This window comes from Pholcus phalangioides, unplaced genomic scaffold (genome assembly GCF_987345545.1).
Source record: "Pholcus phalangioides strain wild (caught in Gottingen) unplaced genomic scaffold, Ppha-v1.0 ptg000022l_1, whole genome shotgun sequence".
NCBI classification, from domain to species: Eukaryota; Metazoa; Arthropoda; class Arachnida; order Araneae; family Pholcidae; genus Pholcus; species Pholcus phalangioides.
This window is the reverse complement of record NW_028301615.1, coordinates 14044428-14060241: the sequence shown is the minus strand read 5'-3', so window position 1 is coordinate 14060241 and position 15814 is coordinate 14044428. Positions and strand designations below refer to the sequence as shown.

The window sequence follows — 15814 nt, the reverse complement described above, 5'->3', positions numbered from 1 at the left end:
TTACAGAAAAGTATATAGTATTATATCGCAAGGGTCAGAACCCCAACCAAACCAAAATACCGTCACCGAAATCCCAATATTCGCCGTTTTCAGCTGTCGGGGTTTTGGCTTGTCAGGATTTCGGTTATAGGAATCGTGACCAGAACCGATATCGTGGTGATTATTCACCGCGATGCGATTTGAATTTGTTACCAGTCCCCCCACTCTCTTCGTTCTTATAATCCAGGCGGGTGGAGATCTGTTCAGTTGATATACGAAGCAGATATATTATATCACAGAGACTGTGTATGTGTTCGGCCAGAAAGTCACCTGTGATACTGCTGTTACGTCTCCCGTATTGCACCTGGCAGAGCCCTTGTTTCATTATGTCAAGAGCGATTTGATCTCGTGTATGTATTGTTTTCGCTCGCTCGTTATTTTACCCTCTAACACTCATCGGGATCACCCTGTTTATATTACATATACTACACATATCCATTCTTTTCAGTATTTTTGCTTCAACCTTTTGACTCGCGGAGCCCTTTTCAGTAAAAAAAATTATATGGCGGAGCCCCGTAGGCCCCCATTTCTTAATTATTAATCAAAGTTGCTGATTTATTTTTACTCTGTTTGAAAATATTTATAATTATTATTTTTTTAATTTTACTGGTTTTTTTTTTTATTTTCCTCAAGCGACCCCGGAGCCCCTGGAGAGTGCACGTGGAGCCCCAAGAGCTCCGCGGAGCAGCGGTTCAGAACCACTGCTCTATATTTGGAACGTTAAAAATTTTTCTTCAGTTAAAACCTATTGTCTAATCAGCATGCTTGTTATATACGAGGAATGGACAAATCTGTAAAAAATTTTAAATACCAGTCGGCATTGCAACATAAAATAATAGATGCCAGAATCAAAATTTTACATCCCGAAAAATATTTCCATTGAATGTACTTGAAAAAATTCTGAAAATGAATTGATTTATTTGAATGAAAATAAAATCATCAAAAAAAAATGTCATACAAAAATTCATTTTAAAATCGAAATTTTGAAAAAAGTACGAAAATTCAAAAGAAAAATGTCCTCACCAATTAAAAATCTGAATCCAGTGCCGTTACTAGGCAGGTGCAACAGGTGCACCCTCACAGGGCCCAGTTGGAAGGGGAGCTCAGAATGGGCCTAAATGGGCTATTCTCTATGGGCCCAAGAATAGACCAGATGGGGCGTATATGCAAATTCTTGCACAGGCCACAGGAATGGCTAGTTACGGGTACGACAATGTCTGGATCAATCGCTGATTATAATTTTTCGCAATGTAAGCGTCGGAAGAGAAGAAACCAAGTCACAGTTCACGAACGGCACGCACCGGCCTAGGAGAGGGTGGCCAGATTATGGGACTGAGAAACTTGAGACAAATCTTGATAAAAACCGGGCCTTCCGGGGAAAAAAAATTTCAGAGGCTTTTAATGCCCTCTAAGAAATTTTTTGCAGTCAAATCGTGAGGCAATGAATAAAATGCCCTATTGGCACCGAAAGCTTGGGCCTTGTATGGATAAAAAAAAATTCAGTGTTCTTCAACCTTTTTTCCCATAGCACACCACTGAAATTGAGTGAAAATTTTCGCAAACCGGCATAAATGGGAGAAATCATTTACGGAACCGGTGAAAAAAAAATTCACATGAGGAAAATGTTCTAACCGTCTAGCTTTTTACATATTTCATATTTATTCCTTTGTCAGGATTAAGAAATTTGCTAATATAAATATGAGAAATCGCGTTAAGCTAGGGCTGCTGCTGTCACCTATTAAATAAAAACAAAACCATTTGTTATAATTCCTTATATTAAATAGTATTTGGTTTTAACCTTGAACATGTGCTTTAAAACTACAATATTTTTCAAGTTTATGTTAGTGTAAATTTTATGCGCCAAAATAGCGGTTGATATGCTTTCTGGTGTTTTGACAAAAAATAATCTATAGCAGTGTTTCCTCAACCTTTATCAGCCCATGGCCCCTTTGGACCATATTTTCTTCTCGTGGCCTCCCCGTCCCACCCTGATCTAAGAGTAAGACCCTTTCTACTTATTGAATTGAACTTAATCAAAAATAAATTTATGGTGAACAAAAATTTTAAAAATAAGATTGATCTCAGGAACACTCGGCCCGGATCCAGAAGATGGGTGATCATCTCCCTCCCTCCCGGGAACTGAATTATATAGTCTGCTGAAAACACGAGACGATCCAGTGAACCAACACAATAAAGCGACTTTCCGAAGCATCACCCTGGATCAGCGTCTGCCCTGGGCTAGGGTTGAGTAAGCTTCCTTCACGTGAGATGCAGGTTTAAGCATGGCCATTCCAATATTATATACTGCCGGGTGAAGTGGTGTTCTAAGGATCCGTACTTAGCTGACAATAACAGCTTACATATTTACTTTAATTACGTTTAAAGTAGCAAGCATCACTATAAATTCATTTTTGAAAAGTATAGTACCAGATCTCATCGTATAGACTCCCTATGTATATGAAACCCCGGGTCATGGGCCCGTGGGTTGAAGACGACCTTGGCTATATGGACAGCTCTGCTGGATTCTGAAAGTATAGTCACATTTTTCCCCTCACCATATTTCACTTGAAAGCTTTATTTCTCCACAGCTCTCAGTGGCCCTCATAAAATATCCCAGTACCACAAGGAGCAGTATAGCCCTAGGTAGAAAAATATTAATCTAGAGACATAAAGATAAAATAATAACCCGTATTTTAGTGAATAAAATTTACACTAGTGTGTACAAATAATTTATGATATCACGATATATTCTAATTCTTTTCATGCTGAAAACCAACCGGTTTCAAACAAACAACCAGCTTCGCTTGAAAAACTATAACAGATAGTTCAGTGTTTATTTGATAGGTGGCAGCAAAAATTACATATTTTTTTGTGATGTGGATATTACTTCCGATATTTCTTTCTAAAAGAAATGCAGCATAAATATCTCCTATAATTTTTAGAATCAATCGCAATTTCTACTGTATTTACGTGTGGGGTAATTTGGTAAAACCATATTATAGTCGCATCTTTTTTGCGCGTTACAATTTACGTACGGAAATCAGCTTTCCGTCGAACAAAAATATCATTGATGGTTCACAGCTTATTGAAAAACAAACACGATTGCTTTTGCCAAAGTAAACACAGGTGAATAAAAGGAAAACGTCTGGTCTCCTGCAAGAAAATGAGTGAAAGTGAGCTTATAACGACGCTTTGTTCTCTCTTTGGCTGCCATCTTAATTTTACAGCGACCTGTTTGAGAACGATTCAGGACGTATAAATAATTCTTACCACAATTAGCCACATGCAGGATGGTTCTAATAAGCAGGGCGGCGACTGAGATTTTTGTGAGGAGGACAAACATGATTTTGCTGCCCAACCCCCACTGGAAAATTGAATGAATTTATAACGGTGTTTTTTCCCGTCTAAAATGATATTGCCGCCCCCCTCAATTTTGCCACCCGAAGCAAATGTTCCTCCCCCCCCCCCAGTTCCGCGGCCCTGGTCCTAACTAATAAATATTTTGAAAGAATTCAGATTATAGTGATACCAATATTCGGAGCCCCTCTGCAGAACTTGAATAATATACGTTTCTGACTCATGTTGAAAAGAATTTTTACAAAAACAAAAAAAAAGTTCCAAAAATGACCGATAGGGGAAAATATAGCGCTGATGAAATTTTGAAAGACGGAATTACGCGTGAAAATGATTGTCAAACATGTAATATGGATTTTATAACTGCACGCAACTACACTCTGGAGCAGTGGCTCTCTTTTGTCACTCGCGGCCAAAGCGCATCAATAAGCGTCTTTAATACGCTTTGCTCGCGGCTCCCTTGCCCTATATTCATGGTTGCCAAGAATAGTTTAGATGCAGGGGTTCTCAAACTGGCACTGCGTCGCCTCCAACTTTTGTCAGGGAACGCTGTGGACTTTTTATTTTGAAGAGATTATTGTGGCGGATTGATTAGGGAAAGGGGACACCGCGGATAGAAAAGGCTCCCTGGTTTAGTAGATGTTGTGCATCGATAAAAGAACCACTTCAGAGCATAAATACGTACACGCATCAATATTTCCAGCTTGTTGCTCCTGACAAATTTTGGGATGCCTCTAGGAGCTGCGATGCACACTCTAAGAAACACTCCTCTGCGGGAATTTCTAACGAACTAGTGCACGCAGGAATGTGATGCGTGCGTCATATGCATTGCCCTAAAGCAGTGGTTCTACCCGACTCTCTTGTCTTGAGAACGTTTATTCGCGGTTCCCAGAATAATCTAAATACAGTGCACGCGCCACAGAGTGGCGCACAGTGGTATTATACTCGTCTTCCACTATGAAGGTTATCGTCAAGGTCCACGGGATCCAATCTGGGGAAAGAACTTTAGTAACAAGTGTGTTTTCCTACCGAGCTACTCGATATAATGAGACACCCCTCTACAACGATATTTTTTCAAGTCTTGTTTGTAATGTCTATGCTCTAATATTAAACTGCTGCCTCTCGATATAACGATAATTCTTGTACAACGATATTTTTCCTTGGTACACACAGTATAGTTATATCGAGATTTCACCATAATAATCACTTCAATGCTCTGAACAGGTTATCATCAATGTCGACATCTCACAACGCGAAGAATTCGGCAAAAGGTTGGCGGCGCCCCAGGAACCACTGCCCTAAGGTATTTATGACGTCAAAGTTATGAGTGTTTCGTGTTCGAGAAGTGCTGCCATCTGACTTCCATAGCGGAAGTGAAAGTGGCAGAATTTTATTGTTGCAAGATCTAAAAATATTGCATGTTTTCATCATTCTTGTGCAAAAATTTTAGCTTTAAAGTCTAATTGAGCCCCCCCCCCCCCGTATCAGTGAAGCAAATGTATGGTCAGTTGTTACTTTCCGTCAGTTGTTGATCATTTGATTGATCTTAAGTTGACCAGATTCAAGCAATCTGTGAAACGTATTGTGTTCATCAAAACATATCGTAATTCGTGTGACATGCACGTTCCAGTTCCATTCCAACTCCTCACAATGGCTGAATAACGAAAATGCAGAATTTTAGCTTAAAGGGAAAAAGGACCACTTTTAGAAAAGAATGCAAACAATTTTGAACATTTTTGGCAACCAATTATGTATAAAAGAAAAAAAAAGGTCTTATTTTACCAATACTCTCGTTCGATCAAACGGGATGTATGGTCACCGTCATTTCAAACAGTACTTTCTGGATATAGCTATCATTCGGTTACTGTTATCAGAACCCCGATTTCCAGTGTGATCACATTAAGCGGCGTCGACTGCAGTTGAACTTAACTTTATTCTAAAATATATATAACCGAGAAATGCCATCATAAGGATAGCGTTTATTCTTAAAACAAGAATCCAGTGCAAAAAAAAAATCCTACAGAGATGTATTTTTTAGATTTGAGTCGAATCCCCCCGTACGATACGAAACATAAAAAAAAAAAAAAAAACATAAGCATAGTCAAAGTAAGTAACTAACTGCCCGTGGATATAATTAAAGGGTGGTTCGGCTTTAGTAATGGTTCTCCCTAATTGGCGTCAGCTCTCCCCACTTTGGTCCATTCAGTTTTCGTATTTAATTATAGAGAGAGCTTTTTTACTCACTGCAGAAGCAATGACTAAACTGTAATTGGGGTGGACCTAGTAATTAAATTGCCCTTGCGATAGCACAAGCCTCTCGTACATACTAAAGGGGGGCTCTTCAGGTACAACTTTTTTTTTTTTCAGCGAAAATGCGTAAAACCTCTTCCTTTTTCTACTACCTCTTTAATTCCCCAGCCACAGAACGAGCCTTCTTTTTTCTTTATGAAATGGTAAAAAAGAAGGTGTTGATGTGATGCTCATACGCCTCCCCCTCTTCTCAATGTCGTAATGATAGTACGCTGTTAACTGTAAAATATTGGAGGATATTGAGACACAGGGCAGTGGTGTATTTCGAGGATCTACGCCTACTGAAAACGTCAGTATCTTGATTTTTCAGCGCTGTGGTAGGTTCAGGTGGTTGAGACATCCGTCTAATTCAGCGTACCTTAGTATTTTTTTTTTCACCGATCAATGACCTCTTTCAATTTCATAAATATTGTTTGAAATTTTATTAACAAGGTCGATCTCCATACCCGTAGGCACGAGTTCAGTGAGTTTCTCTCTTGGTCGGGGTTCCGTCATGGGCCTTTAGCTAAAAACAATCAGCTCAACATTTTCATACATATGCTCTCTAAAATCAGAGAAGTCTATCTCGTCACGCAGCATTTTCCTATATACATTAGTCCCCTCCCCGGGCTATGCCGAGATGAGTCTATGCATTTAGATGGATCAGGTTTGGCTTTATTGGACGATTCTGCTGGATTATGAAAGTAGTTACACTTTCTTCCACCATATTTCTCACTAGAAAGCCCAACCTCACATATGTATATGTTTTTCATAGCTTACTGTTATCCCTCCCCAACCACCTCTGCCATCGCTTCCCTTCCACTTGATTTTCACCCGTGGTTCAGAACATCCCAGGATGGCATATGGCCACTGGTCTAATGTACCACTGTGTGTACGATTTTTAAGTCACGTTCTAATGGGCTAAAGAAGTGTCTATTAAGCTAGAATATATTACTAGAATCTTCACCGACGAAAAAAGACGCTATTTCTGAGACACATTACGTCAAGACAATAGTTTCACATCCTGTTGTTCAACGGAATCTAAGAGCCCATCGATATAAATGTTGTGTATAATAGAAATATTCAAATCTGTATACACCTCTTATTTTTAATGTGTTTATATTCATGTTATGTATTTTATATGCATAGTAAAGCACCCGACACCGCTCAGCCCCCTCATCCGGGACAAAGGCTAAAATTGACAATGGTCGATAGAGCCTGGGCGGTGCACGGTATGAAATGAAATGTTAAACGGAATCGCGACACGAAGGACTCACCCGAACCACCAAGCCGAGAGAGAAGCAACTGAGAGAATAACAACTGAGATAGTAATGACTATTGATTTTATTTACCGAGTAAAAGAGGCAAATGATCCCCCCCCCCCATACCCTGATAAGTGTTATTTAACCATCAATTCCATAATCTCAGGTGTCCCAGTATTTTTTCTGCAACATACCAGTATATTTGGGACTCAAATCGCTCTATAAATGTTGCAGCAATCTTAAAAGCACTATAAGAGAAATAGGTTTCGATTTAGTATCAACATCACAAATTTTTTTATTTATGCTACAATGAATTGGAGTTATAATTCTTCATCCAATTATATTGTACATTCCCATTGTACCCAAATATGCAAAAAAAAAAGTCAGCTTAAAGCTTATTGCTCCCCTTTTGTACGATAATTGGTGGGTGGGCGATTCCCAATTCTTTTCCAATATAACCTTTCCGTGATAATCTGACCCTACGTGCTTTACGACGAGGACGTCAAGTCCTAATTTTCTCGTAACAAGATAAGCTGCACGATAATCCAACTTCACGTTATGTAGATTGCGATTAGCGATACGGGCTGATAAAGCCAGAGAGAGAGAAAGAGGCCTATACACAGAGTTCGTAGAGATCACGCTATTTCGCAGAGGCTAAAAAAATCAATCCGTGATCCTCACCCACCTCATTTCCCAACGCACACAGCCTAACCTGATTCCGAGTTAATATTAAATTTGGGAAAAAATCACTAAACCTCTCTCTCTCAATCTCTCAAGTCATAACTTGGCTTGTACCCGAAGTCTCGGTGACACATGCTTTGGCGTCCGCACGCGATCCGTTTCTCCTAGATATTGTGTCCTATACCGTGAGAAGAGCCGAGGACAGGGATCTCGACTTGTACAGGAACCTTGTTTAAAATAATGGGAGAGAATCACCGGAAGGATGTACCAATACGGATCCCATGTACAGCTTCTTTGTGGGAGCATTGTTTACTTGGTATACCGGCAATTTATATTAATATTGTTTTCTGATCTTCTCTCGGCTTGTCCGTGGACACGGTCGATTTGCAACCGTTACATTATTTTAATAGTAGTGTCCAACTGTTTGCAGAAGGGTCAAAGACCTAAAACTGCATAGCTTATTCCCAGGTTCAAGATGCCAATTCTGTAAATTACGCTGAATAAAATTGTGGTCGCATCCTTTTTGGACGGGTCATAGATTTCTGTGAGATCCACGGTGCTTTGAAAAAGAGGTTTTTAACACGTTCCCTGTCTCGTTAACCACACGTGCTCACAGTGTCTCCTTCTGTGAGCCACATATGGCTCACGGGACACGGGGAGTGTGTTAAGAAGCCATTTAATTTTCAGCCACTTATTTAAAGCACTATGGACCTCACAGAAATCTATGAGGTCACGGGACAGAGAACGTGCTAACCTGAGGCCATATCGATCCCTTACGGACCTGGGATATTTTAAGGTCTCCAGTGAAAATGAAGTAGAATTGGGGAGCCCATGAAAACAGGTTAAAGTGAAACAGCGAGTTTTGTTTGTGAAAAAAAAAAAAAAAAATGCAGATTGCGAATAACGTTTTAAGTGAAATAATGGGGGGGGGGGGGGAGTGGATAATTTCAGCAAAATACGGATAGAACTAGAGACATCTTAACGCATAGGCCCACACATCCGGTCATTTCCAGAGGGGACGATGAGATCTATAAGTGTGATTTTGTGGGGGCGGGGGGTAAACTGTTATTTTCAACTAAATTGGGGGGGGGGGGTCTCTCAGAAAATCACTCTAACTGCGGGTCTATAATGTGTGTGTTGATATCCCTGCACATATAAAACCTTCACAAATGGAAGAGCAGCGTATTCTAGCCCGGGGGCTCCGGATATGGAATTGTTCATTAAATTTTTGGTCACCAGAAATTTACTCAAAAAATCAGTTGAATGTGTATAGAGTCTCTCTCCCGGATAAGGGCGAGGGGAAAACCCTAGGTGAAAAAGGCACGAGAAAAAAATATGGTTCGGGGGGGGGTTAGAGATCATGGGCAAAATAAAAAGATTAAGAAACACCGTGCTTCAAAATTAAGTTTTTTGCCAACAGGATTTTATTAATGAATTTCGGTGCTCAATATTTCAAATAAAAGCTGGAGGAGACCACGGGATCAAATTTTCTCGAACTTATTTGTCTCTGGTACCCAACCTTCTCGATTTGTTTTCTTAGAACTCGCCCCTCCCTCAATCTTTTAAGCTGATGCGTTAGATTCTAGGTGCGAAGGGTGCAGCCAGAACTCGTACACTAAAATATTGAGGCACGCAGAATTTTTTAAAATATACATTAATCACGTATTCTCAGCTGCTTAACATATTCATGACTTAAAATTCTGCGTGTGTCAACATAAAAACCACTTTTTACCTTTTTTTCTTTTTGCACCCAGCCACAAAAATGCTCAAGTTCGACCCTACTTATCTGCCTTCTACCAATCTCCTGGTCCATTCCAGAGTAGCGATAGAATAGTATCGATCACTCTGAAAAAGCCCTACTCTTTTCATAGCATGTAGACCTATTAGAGTTCCCGCCGCTGAAAGTGGAATTTGTGAAAATATACGACTATTGCTCCAATTTTGCAGACGTTCTGATTTCTGCTAGGAAAAATTCATTATTTTTAGAGCAACCTCTCAACGTAGGTAATAATGGAAATAACTTGAAAGAAAATAGTCATTCCATAAGATGTTTATAGAAGGAGAATAAAAATAAGAAAAACCTCGAAAAAACCCTAAGGCGATGTGTACGATAGTATTCAGGTTGAATCAACGAAGAAAACAATTGAATTGCCTTAATTCGGAAGGCAAAAAAAAAAACATTTTACCAAACTGAGTAAATAAAAATGCAAACTTTTACTCCGCAAGAAGCAATATCCGTCATTTTTGTAACGGTAGACAATGGATAATGATCGTTTTTTCACCCTGTGGGGCCACAAACGCAGTTTTATACACATAACGTATTTGTTTTGTGTAATTGGTTTTTCGTAAAGAAAGAAATCAAATCCAGGAAGTGAAAGAAAAAATATTTTTGAAATTATTTATTTTCACCGCAAGTAACTATCTGGGGCAAAACTAGTAAAATGAGGTGTTATTTTCTAAACACTGGATTTTCTACTTTATAGTGAACTAGCCATGATAACCGGCGCTGCCGGGGTTTTCCCTATAATACTGGAAGCATTGAAGAAGTGACAAACCATAAGGACATATACGTGTCTGAAAAGCATTGTTGAGAACCACGGTAACCAAACTAAACATTCCAAAAGTAATTGTTGAGGCCCAAAAAACATCGTTGCCATTTCGAGCATTTGCCCATCTCTGAAGAACTTTTAAAAAGTTCAAACTTTTCTATCATTCAAGCAGGGCCGTCTTGAAAGCATCATGGGTCCTACGGGTCAAGTGGGTTTTTGACACCCTACCAGGCAAATTTACTTAATTTACAAATGTATTTGAATTTATGATTAATCTCCACAATTGCAACCAGATCCCATTTTTGTGAGGTCCCCCTCCCCCCCTCTATCTTGAGGCCCATGCGTTAAGACGGCTCTGCGTTCAAGTCGGGCTCCCGTTTAGTATATATACAAAAAAATTTTTACGACGATCGATTTAAAATTGTGGATTTGTATAGACAACATACACACACATACAGACGCACAATACTCACCCGGACAAGAAATCCATTTTATACGTATAGATAATTCGATTATCTAATTAATAAGTTTCAATTTATTTCAAAATCTGATGTTGGCATTCGTGGATAAAATGCTATTGGTGAAGTTGTTCACCTCAGCCGCGAATCACTAGCTGAATATCGATGAACGTTTCGAACACAGAAGATATCGAAGAAAGATTCTGGTATGATTTGTTTTCGTGCAGCGCCCTCTATCGAAAAAAACTATTTTTTGTCTACCAGAAAAAATCCCCCCCCCCCTGGTGAGAATAACCTTTTTTTAGCAAATAGTATTCAATTATAGCAATTCCTGCAATTTTATGAATTTTTAAAACTATTCACGAATTTATAGGACACGTTGTATATGCAAGAGTGGAGATGATAAATTTTTGCCAGGAAACATTCCTGAGAAAACTGAGAGGGTTCCATCTATCGTTCAAAATGCCAGTTCTGAATGCAGTGTTCAAATAATTTTTTTGAGATATTGTAGGCCTGCCGTTTGTTTTGGCGACACACTTTATTAATTGTTTCCATATCCATTTACAAATGCGATCGTTTTTCGAAACGTAGGGCGGCGAGCATTTGGAAAATTTAGAATCAGGTAAAATTGAGGTAAATACAGTCGAATCCCTATTTAACAACATTTATTTTGTGAAATTCTGACGCTATAACAGGTTTGACGTTGTATCAAATCATGGTTGATCTACAGTGTTTTTCCTATACACGGTAGATTTGTTCGCTGGAAATGTTTGTCTCGCTAAGTGGGATTGGCGCTAAATCAGAGCGCTACAACCCTTTCAGACCCCTCATGCACAAATATGTGGGTTGCTTTCTCTCACTGTATTTTTTTTTTTAACATAAAGGAGCTAAGCCCTGACATTTGAATGATTGTGTAAGTTTTGAAATAGAAATATGGAGAATAAGAACTTATGGTCCTTTCATTAGAAGGCAGCACTTAATGTTGAACTTTCAGGGGGTTTTAAGATGGATTCCAGGAGGAAGCGCCTCAGGGAAAAGGTCATTCATTGCATAGAATTTAGCAATAAAATTCTGGAAAAAATTGTACGTGAATATGCCCTGCAGCATATTGACTGAAAAAATTTTGAATGAAGTGAATTACTTATTCTCAAATACAAAAAAAAATTAAAATTTGAAAATAAATAGAGACCATCTATGTTTCTAATGCCTTCTTTCAGCATCAGAAATGCAAACGCATTTTGAAAATTCCAACAAAATAAATGCTCGGGTCTGAAAGGAATAACGAAGTTTGACTGCGTATTAAGTCGACAAATTTCATGCAGCAAAAATTTATCGGTATTCAAGCGGCAAAAAAGAAATCAAATTTTCTCAATTCGGATTTCCTGATAATTTCTCAAATTCAATAAAATCTCAGAGAGAATTTATCTCTTGAATATAACTCTATTCTCTGAAATATGTACGATTCCGTGTCTGATTTCCGAAGGTCATTGTTTTTTACTGCAACAATTTACTACGACTACAGATGATGAATAGGTGAAGGGAGCCTTGACTATTCCCGCGGCAATAAAACATGTACACACACATACAGGTGCTCTTTTTATTTTCCCGTTTCTTTCAGTGGTTCCGAAACAATCATAATGCATTTAACCTTTTGTGCATGGGTAAAAAAAAAATATATATATATATATCTCGAGATACGAACCACTAAAGGCGGCAATAACTTCTGCCCGTGGGTCAAACTATTGTCTAACCGGAGTTAATTCGTCTATTAACTACAAATTTACTAATCAATCAATCCAGCTAAGACATGCGATGGCGGGGAGAGAGGACGATAGAGATAGAGGAGGGTCATCAGCATCTGTTCTTTTAACGAGTCGGTAATCAGGGCCCACCAACATAGTTTCCTGCGACCCCTCTTTATGGCTATACCCCCCTAAGATCCTCATTCAACGTACTCACTCACGTCTGAATATGCCGAAAGAGAGTAATAATAATAAAATTGGAGAAGAATAAGAATGGTAACAGTTCAACAAGGCTGTAGATTAAACTATCATTACGCGTTTACCCTGTTCACACGCTGCTCGTAAAAAAAAAACAAAAAAAAAAACAGATATTTTTTTCTATTATTATTATTATTATTCTGAGGTGAGGGCGCCGAAAACTCGGGGCGTGCGAGAAACAAGAGGAATAATAATAATTTTTTTTTTTTCCTAAACTACCTCATTCAATGCTGTTGCTACTGGAAAACAATGTTCCGCTGAAAGGTGCATTCGCAGCAAATATCATCGCCTCGTTTTATTGTTTGCAATCGAATAGACCAAAAAATAGACTCCCCATTCTTTGATATTCTTCCGCGATAACCCTCATTTTTATCTCATTAATGGCTGTCAGAAAACTGGCTATTGTTATATAGTTTGTTGTAATATCGGTGGTGATTTGCAGGTTCCTGGTCGATTTTTCAACAAGATTGGACATTTGTTTTTCCTATTTTTCTTCCAATATGTGTTACAACAACTATTTTTCTATTATTATTTTCTTTGGGGGCTTTTCATCGTCTTTTCGATATTGATTATTTGATTTATTTCTTTACACCTCACGAAATCACCGTTTCTGTGATATTTTAGTTGGAGAAAATAACACCTATTCTTTCCTTAATGGTCGGTTAAGAACATGTGTTTATTGTTGTTATTACCTGTTGTTACGCAGGGGAAACATAAGCCCCTCTTTCGAAAACTTCCCTTTATATTACTTTTGTTTCCACTGTAATGAAAGTTCCAATATCACGAGAAATGTTCTGGTAAATGTTAAAGAATTGCTAGATCGAACCTGCGGGTGAAAAAGGTGTTTATGTAGATACCTTATCCCCGGCGATTCCTAAACTGTGTGCCGTGAGATGGATAATGAAAATTCATTTGAGGTGTAATTAGAGGACGCAAATGTTGCGTCTTCAAACATTCGATTGCTACTTTGAGGGCCTCGGGATCAGTTGAGACTCGCAAGTGATATTTTAAAGGGGTTGGTGCCAGCAAAGTTTTCAAAAAAAACACATTTTGAATTTTCAAATACTATGGAATTTTATGCCTCTAACTGAGTTCAAGTTTTTGCTCTACCTGTACTGAAATATTCTTAAAATATTTAGTATAAATTGCTGGCAGGCATTTTTTTTCACGTGCTAATGTTTTTCTACTGAAATGCTTTTTTCCTCAAAACATAGTTTTTGTCAGATAAGGAACATTTTTTCGAACACCACTCATTCAAATGTCTTGAAACTTTGGGTGTCAACACTATTGTGCTACATACTTCAGCACGAGGGTTTTTTTTATTAAAATTATTTAAAAAATATTTTATGGCACAAAATATGGGTAAAAATTTTTGTAATTTTTGAAAAAGCTAAATTTTATTAAAGTTAAGATTCGAGGAAAAAAATAGCCAACTAATTGAAATCTTAAATGCTCGTGTTAAATTCTATAAAAATATCTATAGTATTTGAGGGAAAAAAATTGAGTGCCTAAAGTGAATAGAAAAATTTTAAATTCCTCAAAGGAAGGGGATTTTCCCCATAGAAAAGCACGGGAAGGCAAGATCGTGTACCAACCCTCTTAAAGAGTAAGTAATATTGGATAGCGATACATCCCATCAAAATGTGCCGCAGAATTAATGGCACTGAAGAGAGTCGAGATCAGGCCAAGAGTGCCGCGAAATATTTTTCCCTCGTATTTGCAGGCTCAACTGACAACCTCTTCATCATATCTATGCTGATTTCAAAGCATAATTCGAACTATAAGGTAACGATTTTAATAGGATATGATGGGAAAACACTTTAATTTTGGTAACCCTTTTTGGGTGAGAAAAATTGAATGGACTAAGCAAAATCAAGTTGAACGGTATGGGAGGGCCCATGCCCTTACTTGGTAAAATATTATCATAATTCATATGAAATAAGAAGAATGATGAAAATAAATGAAATTACAATATTGTGAAAATGAAATGAATTTAAAATTAATTAATCTGTTAAATGAAAGTGGATATCGGAAACTATTGTGGAATTAGAATCACAGAAGCTTCTATAGCCAAGTTGTGAACAGACTCGGATTAAAAACTAATTTGAATTTCTGAATCTAAGTAAAGTAAGATAGAAATACAGTAATACAAATTGTGTATTAGAAAATATTTTCAAGTGAAAAAGTTATACTTAAAGTGGGAGAAAATATCGTATTCCCCTATATTAGCCGGCATGTCGCCAAACTTGAGGGGCACCAGATTTCTACTAAACCACACATGCAACTCGTTCATATTCCTCTCATGAATTGGTGCGCGTCATGTAGTGAAGTTTGTTTCTGTGTAATGCCCGTTCTGTGTAGCGCTGCCATCTGCCATCAACTTTCCAAACTATGCGTAAAGTGTAATGATTGAATAATTGTACCGGTATAGGCCACACAAGATTTCTGAATATTGGCTCAATCCCGGCATGCCCGAAACACGAGTTTTAATAAGGGGATCACAATATGCATTCAGCCAATTCCAATATGCATTCAGCCAATTCCAATATGCATTCAGCCAATTCCAATATGCATTCAGCCAATTCCAATATGCATTCAGCCATGCTCTCTCGGTCTCCCTCGATGTTGCCCGGCATACCGGCTGATGTGGGGGGGAATACGGTAATTAGGACAGTGATTCCGTGAGCGTGTTGCACATTCGGATATGTATGTCACTAGATGGCCTCGCAATCTGTTTGAGAGACCGAAAAATATTTTGAAAAAACAAAAAAGCTTGTGATGCCATTACGACACTGATTTACAACATTTGTGTCGCGACACTTTAGAATGATCGAGCGGCATTTCCACGAGATTTGTCTACAAGAAAAAATTATATTTCAAATAGGCCAGCGATTCCCAAACGATGTGTGGTAGGAATCTATTTAGGAGAATTCTAGAGAGCCACTATTCACACCATTACCAACTACTAAACCACATATGCAACTCGTTCATATTCCTGTGTGTAACACCGTACGTGCACCTCGTTCATATTCCTATCAGGAATTTCTAATTGGTTCGTGTTGGAAAGTGTGCAGGTGTGGCTTCTAACGTATTATTATTATATGATGGCCGAGGAACGCAGCGTTTCATGTTTTAGTGGTGCCGCCATCTAGTTTCCATATTTTTAAGTGAAAATGTTAGAT

At 38.3% G+C, this 15814-nt stretch overlaps 1 protein-coding gene across 2 annotated transcripts in view; it reads right to left on the bottom strand.

Annotated features, from left to right (window-relative positions):
• LOC149069503 (uncharacterized) overlaps window positions 1–15814 on the bottom strand; it is a 148373-nt gene that overhangs the window by 23808 nt on the left and 108751 nt on the right. The gene's annotated exons all lie outside the window — the stretch shown is intronic.